The sequence below is a fragment of the Somniosus microcephalus genome, unplaced genomic scaffold, assembly GCF_052327205.1.
Source record: "Somniosus microcephalus isolate GS21.2 unplaced genomic scaffold, FLI_Smic_1.0 unresolved_chr1, whole genome shotgun sequence".
NCBI classification, from domain to species: domain Eukaryota; kingdom Metazoa; phylum Chordata; class Chondrichthyes; order Squaliformes; family Somniosidae; genus Somniosus; species Somniosus microcephalus.
Window position 1 is genome coordinate 83,365,893 of NW_028225179.1, and position 21,387 is coordinate 83,387,279.

Sequence of the window (21,387 nt, forward strand, 5' to 3'; positions counted from 1 at the left end):
AAGAATACACAACGTTGGTAAGGATGCAGATCTCCAGACAATTTGGGTCACTCTTCAGATAGCAGGAGTCCAAGTAAAGATGGAATTGGACACTGGATCGGCATTGACGGTCATGAATAAGAAAGATTACAAAAGGTTATTCCAACATATTCCCCTACGGGATACAGAGATTATATTGAAAACATACACGGGGCAAAGAGTGTACACCATCGGAAAGATAGAGGTAAAAGTGGTCCACAAGGGCAAAGAAAGCCAAGTAATGGACTTATATGTGCTACCTGAAGGAGGTCCACCACTACTGGGATGGGAGTGGATTAGGAAAATGAATATGGACTGGCACTCCTTAAAGGCACTAACGGTAGATTCCGGGGAAACAGATGTCAAACCTAAACGATTGTCCAGAATATTGGATGATGCTAAAGAGGTGTTCCAGCAGGGACTGGGAACACTGAGAGGAATTACGGCAAACATCAAGATTGATGAACATGCACACCCAAAATTATTCAAAGCCAGACCGGTACCCTATGCAATACGACCTGCTGTAGAAGCAGAACTGGAAGTGCTAGAACGTTCAGGTGTACTGTCTAAGGTAGATTGGAGTGAGTGGGCTACGCCCATTGTTCCCGTTATGAAACGTCCTTCGAGCGACAAGCCAGGAGAACCAGGGAAGGTTCGCATCTGTGGAGACTTCAAGATCACCATTAATCCGGTGCTTCACACGGTGCAGTATCCGCTTCCGCAGATTGAGGATATTTTTGCTTCGTTGTCTGGCGGGAAACACTTCACCAAGATAGACCTGGCGCAGGCGTACTTGCAGATGGAGGTTGAAGAAGAGCCACGCCAGTACCTCACGATCAACACGCATAGAGGTTTGTACCGGTATAATAGGCTGGTTTTTGGAGTGGCATCGGCTCCAGCAATTTGGCAGAGGGCCATGGAGCGGGTATTACAGGGAATTCCAGGCACACAATGTTACCTGGACGATATTCTGATTACAGGAGATGGTGATGAAGAACACCTGGCAAACTTGGAACTGGTGCTCAACAGACTGAAAGAGTGTGGACTTCGAGTTAATCGGCAGAAATGTGAGTTCTTTCAGAAGCGGATCTCGTACTGTGGTCATGTCATTGACCGGGAGGGGCTTCATAAGTCTCCTGACAAGATAGAGGCAGTTGTAAAGGCTCCCGCTCCAGATAATGTCTCTCAGTTGAGGTCGTTTCTAGGATTGATTAACTATTACCATAAGTTTCTACCGAATCTATCCACGGTACTGCACCCGCTGAATGCTCTTTTACAGAAGGGGGTACCATGGGAATGGAGCGAAAACTGTAAGAAGGCATTTCGCAAAAGCAAAGAATTGATCACCTCAGAGGAAGTGTTGGCTCACTTCAACCCGACACTGCCTATTCGGTTGGCTTGTGATGCTTCTCCATATGGTATTTGGGCAGTACTCTCACACAAGTTGCCAAATGGCACGGAAAGGCCAGTCGCGTTTGCATCCAGATCATTGACCTCCGCTGAGCGCAACTATGCGCAGATCGATAGGGAGGCTCTCAGCCTTGTATGGGGAGTGAAGAAGTTTAATCATTACCTGCAGGGCCAAAAATTCACACTTCTGACAGGCCATCAGCCGTTGGTATCCATTTTTAACCCTAAGAAGGGTGTTTCGGTGATGACAGCACAGAGACTCCAGAGATGGTCCCTTTTCCTAGGGGCACATCAATATCAAATAGAATTCAAAGGTACAAAGCAGCATGGCAATGCTGATGGGCTGTCGCGCCTGCCACTACCTGAAGAAGAAGAGACGACGAAAGTTGACCCTGTTGAGTTATTTCATTCGACCATCATGGAGTGTTTACCAGTCACCAATGCAAGTATTGAAAGAGAAACCAGGAACGACCCGACACTGTCCCGAGTCTACGAGGTGACAGTGAAGGGATGGCCAACACATGGTGATCCACTGTTACCGGCATTCTCGGCAAGGCGAGACCAGCTGTCCGTCTGCCATGATACTTTGATGTACGGGACAAGAGTGATTATTCCTCCCAAGTTAAGGGAAAGAGTTCTAAAGGAACTGCATGAAGGTCATCTGGGGGGAGTTAAGATGAAAAGTCCTGCTAGGGCTTATGTATGGTGGCCGGGTATTGATCAACAGATAGAGGAGTTGACGAAAAGCTGCGCTGGGTGCCAAAAAGTGCAAAATGCACCTCCGATCGCACCGCTACACCCATGGGAATGGCCTTCAGCCCCATGGCAACGCGTACATATTGACTTTGCTGGTCCATTCATGGACTCCATGTTCCTAATTGCGGTGGACGCACATTCCAAATGGCCAGAAGTGATCAAGATGAATACCACTACTTCAGAAAAGACAATTGCGGTGTTCAGAACAATATTCGCAAGGAACGGATTGCCAGAACAGATATGTTCGGACAATGGACCACAGTTCGTGTCGGAAGAATTCCAAAAATTCTTAAAGAAGAATGGGGTGAAACATTATACCTCTGCCCCATATCATCCGGCGACAAACGGGTTGGCCGAGAGATTTGTCCAAACATTCAAAAAGGCAATAAAGGCCATGAACGATGATCAGATTTCGCTACAACACAAGGTGGACAATTTCCTAATGGCATATCGAAACGCCGCTCATGCAGTGACTAACCAAAGTCCTGCCATGATGTTTTATAACAGGAGGTTGCGGTCCAGGTTGGACTTGTTAAAACCAAATGTGCGGAGGGAAGTGGAAAACAAACAGTTCCGGCATATTAATAACAAGACCACTCAAAGTTTCGACGTAGGACAACCAGTGTTGGCAAGGGACTATGGAAACGAAAAATGGCAGTCCGGAACAATTCGGGCCAGACAAGGACCTCTGATGTACACAGTAGATATTGGTAACAATGTGATAAGGCGTCATGCGGATCAACTGGTAGAATCGAGAGCAAGGGTCGAACCCATGGTTGCGACAGAGACAACTGTGGAAGACGTTAATGAACCTGAAGCATCTACCTCGGCAGGGAATGTACCTGATGATGACCTCCAATACATAGGAAACCAACTAGAGGAGTCACCTCAGCAACAAGAATCAGAGACCACTGAAAGGCGTTATCCAACCCAAATCAGAAGGCCTCCTGAGAGACTGAACCTTTGAACTGTTTATACCTGAAGTTATATATGTATATATGTTATGATGTTATGTTAAATGGGGATATGACTGTTAAGCTAAAAAGGGAGGATTGTGCTGTATGTAACCTGTTCCACCTTAAGAGAACTTAAGCTTGTTCCACCTTAAGAGATGTACTACTTTCTCTGGCTGCTGTATACGTAATACCGGTGGTGACCACCGGTATATAAGTACTGTGTAGTGATATTGCTGTTAGTATAGCCCTGACCTCCAACTAGTAAAGACCTGTTGAAATGTTATTCTTGTAGTCTGTGTTAGTAATTACAACTAGAACACACAGACTTAACAGTGACCACACCGGTATATAAACCCTGTGGAGCAAAGTGTATTTCAGTTCAACCCTGACCCTCAGTTACTAAAGACCTGTTTAAGTATTCTTTAGTCTGTGTCCAGTTATTCAGCATAACTACATTTGAAAGCACAGACTCAACACTTATGTTCACAGAATCACAGAATCACAGAAACCCTACAGTGCAGATAGAGGCCATTTCAGCCCATCGAGCCTGCACCGACACATATCCCACCCGATCCCCGTAACCCCTACACCAACACATATCCCACCCTATCCCCGTAACCCCACGTATTTAATCCCCCTAACACTAAGGGTCAATTTATCATAGCCAATCAACCTAACCCGCACATCTTTGGACATGTTGTTAGGCATTGAGGGGAAATGGCACGTGGCCCACAACCTGCAGTCATCCGGGGTTGTGGAACGTATGAATTGGACCCTGAAGGAAAGGTTGAGGAAGGAGACGGTGGACTCACCCCGTAAATGGGCCGAGGCCCTACCGTTGGTTTTGATGGGGATCCGGGCCAGCCAGTCTAAAAGCACGGGATATTCCCCGTACGAGCTAATGACTGGCAGGGTTATGCGGACCCCCACCCATGTACTAGCCCCGGTGCTCACGGAGGGTCAGCTCAGAGAGGTCAACCGAGACAGGTTCGGCCAAAACCTCTTTGAGCACCTGAAGTAGGTCCATGAGCAGGCAGCTGGGAACATGGGGAGGCAGCATCGGAGTAACCGATTGCTGCTCGAACCGAGAAAACACCGTGAGTGGGAGGTAGGAGATCAGGTTATGGTGAGAAACTATGCCCGAGTGGGTAGTTTGGAGCCATTGTACATGGGGCCCTACAGAATTGTAGATAAAGCCAGCCCCATGGTATACGCCGTGAAGATGCCCCGGCGTACAAAATGGTTCCACATCAACCAGTGTAAGCTGTTCACACCTGAAAGGGGAAAGCAGCCAGTTGGGGAAAGGTCTGAGGATAAAGATCCTCAGCCTGCAGCAGGAGCGAGTCCACAGACCGCGCAGGCAGGCGCTGTAGCTTGCTTAAAGGGAGGGGCCATCCCTCCCATCGATTGACACTCCCCCACTCTTCTGGGACCCAGACGAGGGCGAAAACCCCGCCCCTAACCCAAGTGTAGAGACGGAGGGACCTGAGGTCGAAAACCCCGCCCCGGACCCAGCCATGGGACCTGGGGGCGGAGACTCTCAGCTCGCAGCCGCAGGCTGTGAAAAGTTACCTGCCCCCAGCCCAGGTTAGGGAGGGGTCAAGCCTGGGGGAGCAGCAGTTCGGGTAAAAGGCCCAGCGGCCAAGAAAGTCACACCTATCAAAGCCCTTAGAAGGTCCCCACGGACATCCCAACCGAGAAAGCCATGGTCACCAGCCCTCCAGTTACCAAGGGCCGCTCCTCGAGTCAGGGAGAGGTCCAGGGACACAGGTCCTCAGCCAGCAGCCACAGGCTGCGAGGGACCAACAGCAAAGGACGGTGCGGTCACGCCGGGGGTAGCGGCGAGCCGCAGTCCGACCAGGGATTAGCCTGGCCGCCCGGAGACAGGCGGCGCATGTATATAGTTTTAGTTTAATTTAAGTTTTAAGTAAGTGTAATTATTTAGCTTAAGTTTGGGTGTTTATAATTTAAGTTAAATAAGGTGATGGGTAGTTTTAAGTTAAGTAGTCTGTTAAGAGTGTACCTTTGGGTCGAGGTTGCCGGACCCGACCATGCTTCACCAAGCCAGAGAACCTCTTAGGGACCTGGCTGCATGTTCTTTTACATCTTTTGCAGGAAGATTTTCAGGATGGAATGGATCGTGATCCTATTCGCCCTGATTGGGATGAGTGTGGAGAGGAGGGGCGACGTCCAAGACTCCCACATCTACGGGTGTTCGGGAGACAGAGCGCCCCTGGTGATCGATGGGAGTGGTGAACGGGATGCGGAGGAAACTGCCGTTTACTTCCACGAGGGAAGTTGGCCAGGATGGCTGGGGTCCAATTCGTCTCAGTACTCCAGCCAAACCGGATTCACGTACGGGGAGGCCTCCCTCCTGTGCCCCAGGGTATGGGTCGTTACCACGAGGGTCAGCGTCACTGTTGGAAAGTGGATATGTTTGACCTGTAAAGGACACATTCCACTGGACAGGTGGTGGTGGCTCAGAAAGTTGAGCAAGGACATGAGGAACCCCGAAGTCGAGTGGGAACGGTTGGGAAACAACACCCATTGGACGATTACCGGGACTCATGGAGGACTAAGCGTGTGTTGGGACAAGTGGTGGGAACCGGATCAAGGGATTTATATCTGTATGTGGGGGTCAGAGACGGTCTGCCCCGCAGGCATATCCATTATGTTCCACCGGCAGTGACACGACACCAGGAAGGGGATAAGGTGGGATGCCAGCCGGAAGGTGTGTGCGGTCCCATATTCCCAGATCCCAGTCAATGCCACTGAGCTGGTAACCCGCCCCCGTAAGCCCCTGCCCACGACGCAGGCGGCGAGGTTATCCAGGGAAGGTTGCCCCACCGCCACCAAGGGACCAGGGAATGGGTTGGTACTAGTCCCCACTGATCACATGCTGTACCAGGGGGTACACTTCGCAGTAGCCTCCGTGATTTTAAATCTCACTGAGGTACATTTACCGGAGTGGTGCCCCAAAGAAACAGAGCAGCTTTACCAGGCACTATTAAAGGACATGTTCAAAAAGTTTTACGAGGTCGATTTTGCCCACGTGGACAAGACCGAACTCTACACCACACACCGAGAATTTTTGGGTGATGCAGGGAGGCAAAGAAGGGGAGTATGGAATGATGTTTTTACTGCGTTAAATACTGGGTCCTCTGTCATCAACAGCTCGGATGACATAGAGCTGCAGACCCAGATAAACGGTTTAAAAACACAGTTAAAGAGGATATTGCTGGATGAGAACAAGGTAGTGGGCTCGGAGTTGCATGAAGACCAGGCCATGACAGTCCATTTAAAGGAGATCATAGCCGAGTTGGAACAGCACGCAAAGACGGTAAATGCTCTCATAAGGGAGGACAGAAATGCTTCTGACCAAGCTGCGCAGAATGAGGTGTGCGTGTTATATGGGGCGTGGTTACTGGGCGAGGGCCGCAGTAATCTAGAGGATTTAAAACAGGGTTTGGTCCCCTGCTGGATTAGCAACAAGCACCTCGCAGCCCTCCACTTTTCTGAGAATGCATTGAGCCCGTGCCAATTCTGGCTAGCCTCCGAAGCCTATCCAGTCCCCGTGGATTGTGGGCGGTCCAACCACACAAACATGGGAGTAGTAGTTAGGATGCCGGTCGTGGGTAGGACAGCCCGACCCGCACCGGTATACAGGGTGGAGAACATTGGAGTCATTCAAGGGAGGGCACACATTCGTTTCACAGCGGTCCCGCCTTACATCATAAAGTGGGAGCACGCTATGACAGGTACTGACCTCTCAGGTGGCCGGAGCCGGGGAGCACACATAATCCTGTGTCCCCAGCACTTGAACGCCTATTCAAAACCACAGTGCGGGTTTAAAGCTGCTGACGCGAAGCCTGTAAATTGTACCACGGAGGCAATGGCACAAGACCATGTTCCCCCGCAGGTAGCATATTGTGACATATTGTGTCACCACCGGCGCGTCCCGCTACCAGCATGGACAGCATAGCTGGTGTCCGGTTAGTGACAGCAGTTTCTGTTTTAAACCCGAGGCAGAAGTTCAAGTGACCCAGGAGCGAATTGTCCCCATTCCTGAACCCTCCACTGTTCACCTCACTGTGAAGGAGAATTTTATGAATTTGCAGAAGTACGTAGCGCACTTTGGCTACAAAATTCCCCCTCTCCCTGAACACCTTACCAGAATACTCAAAGCCGTTATAGTTTCGCAGAAACATTTTAACACTCTCGAACAGAAAACAGTAGAGATAGGGACTAAGATATTGGATATTGTGACTCCACCCTTGTGGAACTTTTCAATAATATAGAGGTCCCTTCGTGGATCAGACTGGCTTCCCACATCCTCGTGGTTTGCCAGTTAGGGATAGTGTTGTATTTAGTTTGTATTCAGTGTAAGGGAAAAGGTCAGTGGATTTGGAAGGAACACTATGTAAAGGTGGAGGGAGATATGCCGGTTTAAGTCTTTTTCCCTGTATTTTGATTAAAGATTGTTGTTTCTTTGTGTTTGTTATTTTTAATAAAGGTTTTTCTTTTGTTTTTTTTGTGATGCGATTTAATAAAGATATGTGTACCAAGTGGTGCAGGGGTGTTGGTCCCCCTCCATGCTTGGATGTGTGTGTAAAGTCTGTAATTTTACTCTCTGTATGCTGATGTACACTACATTTTCACAGAATGGGAAGTGTATGTGTCGTGGGTATATCAGATAGGTAATTACAGGGGAAGGTTGACTATGGAGGGTCAGAAAAAGTTTGCTCACCTTTATTCAAGCAAGTTTTAGTATCACAGGGGGAGTGTAAGATTGGCAAAATTTCTACATTTCCCCAAAGGTTGTTATTAATAAAAGGGACGCTGCGTGGACCTTTTTAATCAAAAAGGGTACTGTAAGAGCCATAAAAGCTTAAGAAAATACTTTAAAATAGTGGCTAAATGGCATAATACAGCTAATTTACCTGAGCGACTTATTGTATTAAGAAACCCCCTATTTTCTTGCTCCAGTAGTATAGTCCGACACCCCCTTCATTCTTGCCACAATGGAACAGTCCTTAAGCCACACATGGGTGCAGCCATTTTACAGTTTAAACTGCACGTGGTGAAAGAGGCAGAAGCTGTGAGGTTTGGAGCAGTACAGTTTTTGACCGTGTTCGTTTATACGTGTTTGCTTTGTAATTCCGTTTGTTAAGTGTTATAGTAAACAGTTTAAAAGGCAAAGCTACGTTTGGGAACGTTTTATTTCGACACGCGTCTACTCGTTGTTAAAGGCCCCACAGCTCAGTGGCCTGCCTGTTTGGAAACTAAGAAGCGCCACTACATTAGTCAAAAACTTGCTCCCTAAGAAGGAAGGGACGGAATCGTCGGCGAACATATACATGAATGGTCACGGAGCCAGACGACAATATAAGAAAGCGAAGGTACAGTGACTGTTACTTGCTTTGTTCATTCTATTGAGAAGCTAAATAAGAGCTGCGGGTAAAATGGCCGAGGCCTTGCGGAGCCAGGAGCTTCCCTCAGCCAGAAGGATTGCTAGCCAAAAGAGGGAAATAAAGCTCACCCCAAAGGCAATGGAAGAGAAGTTACATAGAAGCATAGGTGCAAGGAAGGCTAAATTAGCTCAGATAACTGGAAAAATGAAGATAATTGATCGCCTCATGGAAGATAATGCTAATATTAAGAAAGCTGAAGACATAATGTATTACGATTTCTCCAAGCTGCATGAAGAGTTTAATGTACTCAATGAAGATGTATTAGCACTTCTGTCTGAAGAAGAGGGAAACGATGATCAGCACAACTGGTCTGATCTTAAATCAACCAGCATTAAGGACTATATCAAGGCCACGGAACAGTGGATTTTAAAGATTCAACAAGATGCTGATACAGCAGAGAAAGATAAAGTTGACGATGAAGTCGGACCAGACGATAGCATTTCAGAGACTTCCGCCAGACCGAGCAAAAATCGAAAAGAAGGTAGCTCTGTTTCTGGACGCAGGTCAGTCGCTTCCACCACAAGCTTGTCGCGACGCATGAGAGCGGAGGCTGAACGGGCGGCGCTGATGGCGCGCGCAGCATCTTTAGCGGAGAAGCAATCTCTTGAATGGGAAGAGGCCCAACTGCAGGTCCAAGAGGCCCAACTGCAGGCCCAACAGGCCCAACTGCAGGCCCAAGTGCAGGCCCAACGGGCCCAGGTGCAGGCAAAGAAAGAACAGCTGGAGATAAAAACAGCTATCGAGGTCTCAGACGCCAGGTTGAGTGCGTACGAAGATTATGAAGGCTCACGGGATGGCGGGAGCCACTGCCAGTCAACGTTGTCACATAGAGTTGGATCCAGGGCACCTTCAAGAGTTACAACAGAGCCCGAAGGCAATCCCCTGGCATTACAGCGCGGAAGAGTGGCCTCTCCACTAACAGGAGCACGTGATGCTACCCCAGACATCAGATGGTCTAGACTAGACCCTGCTGATGACCACCAGAGGCCTGAAGACACAGGGAGAAGCCTATACCGAGTGATGCAACGTCAGAACGAAATTACAGAGATGCTTGTAAAACAACAGAATCTGTTTCGACTCCCTCAAAGAGACATACCAGTGTTCCAAGGCGACCCACTCAAGTATAAGCCCTTCATCAGATCCTTTGAACAAGCCATTGACTCCAAAACAGAGAGCAGCAGTGATAAGTTGTACTACCTGGGACAGTACACCAGTGGTAAACCACAAGACCTGGTCAGAAGCTGTGAACACATGAGACCGGACCGGGGATACATAGAAGCCAGGAAGTTGCTGCAGGAGCACTATGGTAATGAGCTGAAGATAGCCACTGCATATATTGAAAAGGCTACCAAGTGGCCACAGATCAGATCGGAGGACGGAGAGGCATTGAACACATATGTTCTTTTCCTCATAGGATGTCGCAACACCATGGAGGATGTTGAATTCATGGAAGAGATGGACAATCCTACGACTATGAGAATCATCATCTCTAAGCTTCCTTACAGGATGAGAGAACAATGGAGAAGAACAGCCTTTGAGATAATGGAGAGACGGAAAAGTAGAGCCAGGTTTGCAGACTTAGTGAATTTCATAGACAAACAGGCTAAAATTGCTAGGGACCCATTGTTCGGAAACATCCAGGATGTCAGCCCGACTACTGATGGAAGAGTGAAAGCCAAGCCTGTTGAATCAAAGACTCTCAGGAAAGGTGGTTCCAGGGGAAGCAGCTTTGCAACTATCGTCACTCAGGCCGAGGAAGAAAGGCCCCAGAACTCCTCTACCAAAAGGAGCAGCACAGTGACGCCTGCTAATGCCTTTCAGAAGCCATGCCTATTCTGCCAGAAGAATCATACATTGGATTTCTGCAGCGACATCAAAGCACAGCCACATAAGGACAGAATTGAATTCCTGAAGTGCAACGGCCTATGTTTTGGATGTCTCTCTCAGGGGCACCTGAGTAGAAACTGTAAGCAAAGAACAACATGCAGAGAGTGCACTCGGAAACATCCCAGTCTGCTGCATATCCATAAAGAAGAACAAGTCCCTAAGAAGAGTGAAGAAAACAATACCGACGAGACGGTTGTTTCAAGTGCTCTGGTGTCGCTAGAACCAGAGACTTGCGGACTTACTGGGGCCGGTGACAGTGATTGTATTCTTGCCATCGTACCAGTAAGGATCAAGTCTAAGAGGAGTGAGAAGGTTGTGGAGACTTACGCCTTCATGGATCCAGGTAGTTCAGCAACGTTCTGCACAGAATCACTCATGTGACAGCTGAACGTTAGAGGCAGAAGAACAGAAATCCTATTACGCACCATGGGTCATGAGAAGGCAATGCAAAGTTATATCCTGCCAGACCTAGAAGTGTGTGGACTTGAAGAGAAGGACTTCATAGACCTGCCTAATGTTTTCACACAGAGGGAGATTCCTGTTAGAATAGGGAACCTAGCCCTGCAGAAGGATGTGGATAGATGGCCTTACCTAGAAAAGGTGCGTCTCCCATACATTGAAGCAGAAATTGGCCTATTAATTGGAACCAATGCCTACAAAACTATGGAGCCATGGCAGGTGATAAACAGCAAGGATGATGGACCCTACGCCATCAGGACAGCCCTTGGATGGGTAGTCAATGGACCGGTAAGGAGAGATGATGGCAACAAGTCGAACAAGGAGGAACGACAAAATGTCACAGTTAATCGCATCTCTATCGCAAGCATTGAAGAGCTGTTGATACAGCAGTTCAACGCAGACTTCTCAGAACGCAGCTGTGAGGAAAAGACAGAGATGTCACAAGAAGACCATCAGTTCATGGATTTGATGACAAGGTCTACACAGTTCATTGATGGCCACTATCACATTGGTTTGCCACTGAGAAGACAGACCGCGAAGATGCCGAACAATCGCTGCATAGCAGAGCAACGCGCCATCAGTCTAAAGAGAAAGCTGAACAAGAACCCTGACTTTCACGAAGACTACAAAGACTTCATGAGAAACATCATAGCGAAAGGCTATGCTGTAAAAGTGCCCGAAGAACAGTTGAACAGAGACGATGGAAGGGTCTGGTACATTCCTCATCACGGGGTGTATCACCCAAAGAAGAAAAAGATCCGTGTAGTGTTTGACTGCGCCGCCTCATTCAGAGGAACTTCACTGAATGACCAGCTGCTTCAAGGTCCTGATCTTACTAATACCCTCATTGGCGTCTTGACTAGGTTTAGACAAGAGCTCGTTGCCATGATGGCAGACATAGAATCAATGTTCTACCAAGTCAGAATCCCTGATGAAGATGCTGATCTTCTGCGTTTCCATTGGTGGCCAGATGGCGACGTTAGTCAAGCGATGGTGGAATGTAGAATGGCCGTACACTTGTTTGGAGCCACATCATCTCCCAGCTGTGCAAGCTACGCTCTCAGAAAAACTGCAGAAGATGGCAAAGGCAAAGCACCATCAGAGGCTGTGGAGACAATCTTCAGAAACTTTTATGTCGATGACTGTCTGAAGTCCGTGTCAACAGAAGACGATGCCATCGCACTGTCAAGAGACCTTAGAACTCTGTGTTCGAATGGAGGATTCCATCTGACTAAGTGAATAAGCAACAGCAGAGCAGTTCTAGCTTCTATCCCAGAAAAGGAAAGAGCCACTGAAGTCAAAGATCTGGACCTGAGCCACGATGTCCTTCCTATCGAGAGAGCTCTTGGTGTACAATGGTGCATCGAGTCAGACACGTTCAACTTCAGGATAATGGTGAACGAAAGACCATCCACAAGACGAGGGATTCTCTCCGTGGTCAGTTCCATCTACGACCCTCTCGGATTCCTGGCACCACTCATTCTGCCGGTGAAGCTGATGCTACGAGAGCTGTGTGGAGACAAGAGAGGATGGGATGAAGATATCCCAGAAGGTCAAGCTCAGAGATGGCACAGATGGCTGACAGATTTGCAACAACTTTCTAGCTTCAACGTCAGTAGATGCATCAAGCCCGCGAGTTTTGGAGTTACAAGGACGGCTCAACTACATCATTCCTCGGACGCCAGTGAGGACGGCTATGGCACGGCTACTTACCTCTTGCTGACAAATCAACAGGGCCAGAAACATTGTGCCTTCCTCATGGGAAATCCAGGGTGGCTCCGCTGAAGCAGGTCACCATCCCAAGACTGGAATTGACGGCAGCGGTTGTTGCAGTTAAAGTTGACCAGGTGATGCGTAAAGAGTTACAGCTCCCATTAGAAGAATCTGTCTTCTGGACGGATAGCACGACGATGCTGAAGTATATAGAGAATGAGAAGATACGCTTCAAGACCTTTGTAGCAAACAGGATCTCATCCATTAGAGAAGCTACACAACCATCTCAATGGAGGTATGTAAACACCTCATTAAACCCAGCAGATCAAGCCTCACGGGGATTGAAGGCTGAAAACTTCACGAGGAGCGAAACTTGGATACAAGGCCCAAGTTATCTGCTGGAAACAGAGAGATCATGGCCAGAAAGACCAGATATGCCAAGTCAGATTGCTGAAGACGACGTCGAAGTCAAGAGATCAGTCACAGTAAATCTCATAAATACGAAAGAGAACTTCGACACAGTGAACAAGCTTGTTAACCATTTCTCAGGATGGCACCAGTTGAGGAAAGCAGTTGCATGGTTCCTAAGGTTGAAAGAGTTGCTGCTACACCGGAGCGGTAAGAGAAAAGAGTACCGAGCCACTATCAGTCAGTCTGAAAGTAACCCTGATAAGCAGAGAATGCTTCTACAGCAGTACATGCATCAGCACAAGACCACATTGGGCAAGAATTCACTGACCGTGGAGGATTTGGCCAAGGCTGAGAAGGAGATAGTTCGCTTCAGTCAAAGACAAAGATACTGGATTCCAGGAGCTAACTCCGTAATAAGAAAAATACTCTCTGAATGCATTGTTTGCAGACGGTTACACGACCCTGGTAAGATCGATCACAAAGCTCTGCCTGCTACAAGAAGTAGCGTGAAAGGTTCCTGAACGAAAAAAGTGGACATTTATATTGTAAATATGTTGAACTCATTAGTTTATGACTCTTAAGAATGTTTGAGTAATTGATATGCTTCATGTGCCTAGTCAATTAGGGGCCGGAATGTAAGAGCCATAAAAGCTTAAGAAAATACTTTAAAATAGTGGCTAAATGGCATAATACAGTTAATTTACCTGACCGACTTATTGTATTAAGAAACCCCCTATTTTCTTGCTCCAGTAGTATAGTCCGACACCCCCTTCATTCTTGCCACAATGGAACAGTCCCTAAGCCACACATGGGTGCAGCCATTTTACAGTTTAAACTGCACGTGGTGAAAGAGGCAGAAGCTGTGAGGTTTGGAGCAGTACAGTTTTTGACCGTGTTCGTTTATACGTGTTTGCTTTGTAATTCCGTTTGTTAAGTGTTATAGTAAACAGTTTAAAAGACAAAGCTACGTTTGGGAATGTTTTATTTCGACACGCGTCTACTCGTTGTTAAAGGCCCCACAGCTCAGTGGCCTGCCTGTTTGGAAACTAAGAAGCGCCACTACAGGTACCCAAGATAGCGTCCGTGCCTCGTGGCAGAAAGCCTGTGAGATTTTAAAATGGACTCTGCAACACAGACAGTTTGTGGATCGAAACCAAAGCTGCAGTGTCTGTGAAGAAAGACTTTGTATTTTGAAACCAGACAGGACTTTGAATTATGTATCAGACCAAATTGGAGACAAATCTAAATTCAGTTAGGCCTATAGTTACCCCCTGGCCTTTGCCCGTGCCTTTTGCCTCTCTATCTGGAAATCGCCCTGGCACTGCATCGGGCGGACACGGACAATTCAGGCATGGCGAGGCAGGACGCGACGACGGGAGGAGGGAAGACCACCTGAAGAAGACCAACTGAGGAGACCAACTGAGGAGACCAACTGAGGGTAGGCTTCGAATCATCGGGCCTTCAGCCTCAGCCAACCTGCGACTATCTTCATGCAAACTCAAGCTGTCGGCTGAAGAAGGAGAATCATCCCTGCAAGGTAAAGTACCCAAACAGAGACTTTAACTTTGGGGCACTCGAACCTGGACAATGCCCTTGCAGCGCCCGGAGACCATGTGACGACGGCAGGCTCCAGAGAGCACCAAGAGCGAACCCCTAACCCCACCGCTGTTTTGAGTCCAACAAACCCTTTTGATTGGTGAGCATGAATTCTGGCCCCTCATAGCTTAATCTAGCAAGGTATAGGGGGTGGGATAAGGATAAGGGGATTGTTAAGAAAGTTGTTTTCCCTCAATGTGCCGTGTGTTCCCTATTCCCTGTATAAGTATAGTTATTTGTATTTGCCTGTAATTTTATATACTGGTAACTTCTCTTAAGACTGTATTAATTTTTCCTGTTTAATAAAATCCTGAGTTTTGCTTACATCCAAACCACCTATCTACTCGAGTCTTTTTCTGTGTCGCTACCTGTACCTAAGTCCGGTGTCGAGAATCTCAGGGGCGTGGTAGCGATTCGAACCGCTCACGGGCAGTCAGAGGCATAACTGACTGGGCTCATGCGCCACCCCCTACAGCCAATAATTGCGCCCCAAATGGGGCGATACCGAATTTCTCCCCCAATATATCCCACCCCCTATGAATGCTACCTGTGGGGAAACATGGCCTTGTGCCATTACCTCCAGGGTACAGTTCACAGGTTGTGCGTCAGCAGCTTTAAACCGGCACAGTGGTCTCGAATAGGCATTCAAGTGCTGGGGACACAATATTATGTGTGCTCCCCGGCTTCGGCACCCGGAGAGGTCTGTACCTGTCATAGCGTGCTCCCACATTATGACATAAGGTGGGACCTCTGCGAAACGGACGTGTGCACCCACTTGAATGATCCCAATGTTTTCCACCCTGTATACCGGTGCGGATCGGGCTGTCCCACCCATGACCGGCATCCTCACTACTATCCCCATGATAGTGTGATTGGAACGTCCACAATCCACTGGGACAGGGTAGGCTTCAGAGGCTAGGCGGAGCTGACACGGGCTCAGCGAATTACTAAACGGGTGGAGGGCTGCGAGGTGCTTGTTGCTAATCCAGGAGGGGACTAAACCTTGTTTTATATCCTCCAGGTTGCTGCGGCCCTCGCCCAGCAACCATGCCCCGAATAGCACGCACACCTCATTCTGTGCAGCCTGATCCGAAGCATTCCAGTATTCCCGCATAAGTGCATTTACTGTTTTAGCGTGTCTCTCCAGCTCAGCTATTATTTCCGTTAAATGGTCCGTCATAGCCTGGTCCTCGTGTAGCTCTGAGCCCACCACTATGTTCTCCTGCGGGGTTTCCTATATCCTTGCTCAGCTTGCTGAGCCACCACCACCTATCCAAAGGAATCTGTCCCTTACATGTCAAACACACACGTTTCCCCTCGGTGACACTGACCCTTGTAGCAACGACCTGTACCCTGGGGCACAGGATGGAGGCCTCCCCGTACTTGAACCCGGTCTGGCTGGAGTACTGAGTCGAGTTAGACCCCAGCCACCCTGGCCACCTTCCCTCATGGAAGTAAATGGCGAGCTCCTCCACACCCCATTCGCCACCCCCTGCGGTAACGATCGGTGCTATCTCTCCCGAGCACCCATAGATGTGGGAGTTCTCCACGTCTCCTCGGTCACCGATGATCACCCCTACCAGGGCAAGCAGGACCAGAACCTTTCTCATGCCGATTTCCTTTCTGTAGGGATACATAAAACAGATAGCCATGTCCCAAGAAGGTTCTCTGGCCTGACACAGTTATCAAAATTTTCAAAAACTTTAACTTATCATACACTAAAATTAGACTATTAAAATTCCAAAACCTAAGAAACTGTAAAACAGTCTTAAACTAAAGGCTATATACATCCGCCGCACGTCTCCGGATGACCAGGCTAATTCCTGTTAGGCCTCTGCCTTTTGTGGAATCTGGGCAGCTTGTACACCTGGGCATAAGGTGACCTGTGCCACTGGACCCAAAGAGTCCTTCTTAAAAGACCTGGGAGTTTTTCCGTTTCCCTACTGACCGGGGGAGTGTGTCCTCCTGTGCTGCAGCACACTACCCCTTTCTGTGTGGCTGCCAAGTCCCTATCATCTCCTGTGGGTTCCCCGCAGCCTGATGCCGCAGGCTGGGGACCCTTCTCTCTCTCTCTGCCCAACGCTACCGCTCCTGTGAGTCCCTCACCTTTGGAAGCTATAGGCTGGGGATCCCTGTCCTTAGACTGATCCCTGACCTTGGGCATTGATTTTTGGGTTGCGGCCCTTCTGGGGCTGGACCATTTAAACTGGTCCACTGGTGACCATTGGAGTTTCTGCAGTGGTATGCGAGGAGACCTCCTTAGGGCTCCGGCTGCTGGGGGCGTGTCCCAGATAAGTGTAAGATTTGCAAAATTTCTACATTTCCCCAAAGGTTATTAATAAGAGAAGGGACCCTGCATGGACATTTTAATGAAAAAGGGTACCCATCATGGCGTCCACGCCTCGTGGCAGAAAGCCTGTTAGATTTTAAAAACTTGGACTCTGGCACAGGCAGCTCGTGGAGAAATCGAAACCAAAGCTGCAGTTTCTGTGAAGAGAGACTTTGCATTTTGAAAACCAAACAGGACTTTGAATTATGTATTAGACCAAAGTGGAGACAGATCAAACCCAGTTAGGCCTATAGATAAGGCCATCAAGCAGTATGCATAAATAATCGGGAACAGCTTAAGGATGCCATCGAGGCTGGACAGGCCCATTAAGATGTATTAATAACAAAACAAGTCAATTATCTGGCCAGTAGGTGCGATTACCAGCCATCTAAATACAGTTAGAGTAGATTGCTACCGTTATTTGAAATAGCCCGCCAAGATTGGGACAAAGAACTAACCTGATTTGGCGCGCAGATAAGGGCCATCCAAAGGAGTATAATTGTAGGCCCACTGGCAACCTTCTCTCTCTGCTCTCAGCCTTTGCTCCGGCTCCAGCCCCTCGCCCTCGTGGCTACTGCTCTTCCCCCGTCCCGCGCTTACCGCCCGTGCCTTCCCCATTCCTTCAGGGCGGACACGGACAAACCAGGCCAGGCGAGGCGGGACGCGACGAGGCGAGGTGGTGAAGAAGACGAATGTAAAGACGATTGAAGAAGAGCTTCGAATGATCGGGCCTTCAGTCCAGCTGACCTGCGACCATCTTCATGCAAACTCCAACTGCCGGCCGAGGAAGATGAACCAGCATCCCTGCGAGGTAAAGTACCCAAGCAGAGACTTTAACTTTGGGGTACTTGTACCTGGACAACGCCCTTGCAGCACCCTGAGGCCACGTGATGATGGCAGGCTCCAGAGAGCACAAAGAGCGAACCCCAAACCCCACCGCTGTTTTGAATTCAGCAGATCTTTTGGATTAGTGAGCATGAATTCTGGCCCCTCATAGCTTAATCTAGTTAGGTACAGGGGATGGGATAAGGATAAGGGGATTGTTAAGATAGTTTGTTTTCCCCCGATGTGCCGTGTGTTCCCCATTCCCTGTATAAGTATAGTTATTTTGTATTTTGCCTGTAAAAGTTTATACTAGTAATTTTTTGTAAGATTGTGTTAATTTCTTCTTCAATAAAATCTTGGTTTTGCTTACATCCAACCACCTGTCTACTCGAGTCTTTTCTGTATCGCCGCCTTGTACCAAGTCCGGTGTCTAGAACCCAGGGGCGTGGGAACGATTCAAACCGCTCATAAACAGTCAGAGGCATAACTGACTGGGCGTACGTGCCACCCCACACCACCCCCTACAGAAATGGCGACCGTGGCAGGACACCGGCAACAAGGTTGCGATGCAGTAGACAGTGGTTCGGATGAGTGAACCATGATGGAGGAAAGGATTTTTTTATTATGTGTTTAGCAAGGTGAATATCACTAAGAAGTGCATCACCACTCTGTTAAAGGCTGGGCGTCCGGTAGATGCAGCAGCTAAGTGGACAGAGGGAAAGGAACACAAGAAGTCCTCAGAGAAGTGAGTTTGGCTGATGTGTTTTAAAAAGCAGGTCCAGCTTTTGGGCAGGCTCGTTGCAGCACAGGCAGTCGAGTTAAGGGAGTCAGCCCTGGAGATCCAGGATAAGGCTCTTGCAGGGGAGAAGTTATTAGTAGCTTTACAAGCTCTGAATCAGGAGAGAGTGCATTTAGTGGGAGAACACAAGGCCCAGTTGGAATACCTACGGTGCCAAGTCACCGAGGCCAAGGGAAATGAGTTAAGGTTGCAGGAGAAGAACGCCCGCTTGGCAAGGCAGATTAGGGAACAGGAAGAGAAAGTACAGGAGGTAAAGGCAGCAGCTAGCGAGCAAGTGAACAGGGGTTTGAGGAGGCAGGCCACGGCCCCTGTAGAGAGAGGATAGAAAATCTGAGCCGGGCCCTCCGGAAGGCAAAAGGCATGGTATGCCTCATAAGACCAAAGGCAGGCCAGGCAGATTTTATGGGGAACGAGGGGAGGGCAGTTCCAACATCACCGGTAGTGTCTAGGGACGACCCGGTTGAGAGAGAGGAGACCTCACGACCACCACCCGTAGCGCCAAGTTTCAGCGAGGTTTGGCAGCAAGGGGGGGTGGAACCCGGGGTGGAGTCAGGGCTGGAGGCTGAGGTAGAGCAATCCCCGCCCGAGAGGTCGGAGCCGGGACCGATGTGCCCAGCACGGCATTGGAGGTTCGGCCCACCCGCCAATGGCGACATTGCGGGACCCCTCCAAAACCAGTTCGTATTACCCTTTAACACCCAACAGCTTAGGGTTATGGTTAACCATATCCCAAGGCTCTCCGAGAAGGGAGTCCCCTCGATCCACTTCAGGGAAGTAGAGCAGGCAGCCAGCGTCAACGACTGCGATGACGCTGAGAAGGCCAAGATGCTGCTATTCCCCCTGGAGAGTAGTCTCCTCCAATCCCTCTCTGATGAGTGTAAAAGTGGGCAGAGCGGGTACGAGGAGCTTAGAGATGCGGTTCTGGAGGCCATGGGGATGGATGAGGGAAGTCCTTTCTCCCGTGACGATCCAGCTCTCAGGGGAAACCCCGCAGGATTTGTGGACCAGCTGTGGCCGGTGTACCGGAGGGCCTGTCCAGGGACGCCGGGCTGGGTGTTCCTGAACGGGGATTCCCTGATGCATTGGCTCCGTTGCCTGGTGGCAAACAGCTTGCCACAGGTCCGGGCCAAGGTAGAAGCCTGGTTCGATCCCAAAAATCCCCAGACACCGAACTTACAGTAATTAGGCAGCTCACTCTGGCCTATATAAACGGTAGGGGAGCCGATGCACACCCACCCAAGGGAAAGGTGCATGAGGTAAAACCCGGACCAGGTAGGAAAGAGTGGCACCAGGAAGGGAGTAACCCCCCCAACACCAAGACCAATTGTTATGGGTGTGGGGAGGATGGTCACTGGTGGAAGGAGTGCAAAAACCCTTGGAAAGATAACAAGGGAAAGCATCCCACAGCCCCAGCCCAAAAGGCGAGGGCAGTGATCCCTTCCGCAGAGCTCGAGTCATTTTTGGACGTGATGAGGTCCATATTGACTGGCCAAGGGAGAGTAGCAGCCGCTACCGGTGCTCTGACCCCATCCGCCCCATCCAACCCAGAGCCCTGACTAGAACCAGCGCAGCCTGTCGACCTGTGTCCCTTTGAAAACGATGAGGGGAGCAGGCCCTGTGTTAAGATGCGGGTGGAGACGGTGCAGGGGAGATATTCGGTGGACACTGGAGATTCCAGCATGGTGGTCCATCCGGAAGACCCGACTGTTACGTCCGTGTAATAATAAGAAAAGGACTGCAGAGAACGATACAACAGGTGTTTACTCAACGTGGTTCAAGCTGCAACTGAAACAACAGATTACTACTCAGCGTTATATACAGGTGTGGTCACTGCCGGTACTACAGTATACATGAGCTGTAGAAAGTAGTTCCCCCCTTAAAGGTACATACATTACAATTCCTCCCCTTTTAGATTAACAGTACCATAACACTCATTTAACAATTAAATATCAAACTAATTACAATTAACACTTTTAACATGCAACATTAGCTGAAAATAGTCTATTTATAAATTCAGTCTTTGGGGAGGCTTCCTGATCCTTTCTGGACAGCGCCTTTCCCGAGTGTCTTGCTCTTGGTGCGGAGGCGATTCTGGCCCCCTGTCGTCGGTTGGTTCATCAGCTTCTGATGCTACTGTTTCTGGGGTAGATGCTACCTGTACGTCGGGTTCATCACCAGGTATGTATGAGCGAGGCATGTAAAGGTTGGGGGCTTCTTTAAACTGGTTTAAAGTAATTTTCCTGGTCTTGCAGCCTTTGCCTGCACCCAGACCAATTCCAATAAAACCAATTTTAAAACAGCGGTTCCGAATCGCTACCCCTCCTTTAGTTCTGAGTGGAGGAACTTATAATTAATGATATTAAAATGGAACAAGTGGTTTGGATGAGAGAAAAAAATCAAGTTTTATTACCTAAATAAACTACAATCAAAAGAATAAACTATACCACACGAACACAGTAATTACAGTAAAACTATATAACAGGGGGTTGCAGATGGTGAAAACGAGGGATACAATGGCTACAATGTTATTTAAACAATCTTAGCAATACCCTTAAATCACCACCCCTTAGCTCCTGCTAGGTTGCCTTGTTGAGGAGTCAGAAACTCTGCTCACATGTGGTCCAGTGAAGTAAGAGAGCGAGAGAGAGAGAGAGACTCACCTATGGTCACAGGAAGTAAAAAGCCAGATAGCTTCTCAGCAGCTTATCTTATATATGGTGAGCCCGCCCTCCCCCCTGCTGTTCTGCCCTGCAAGGG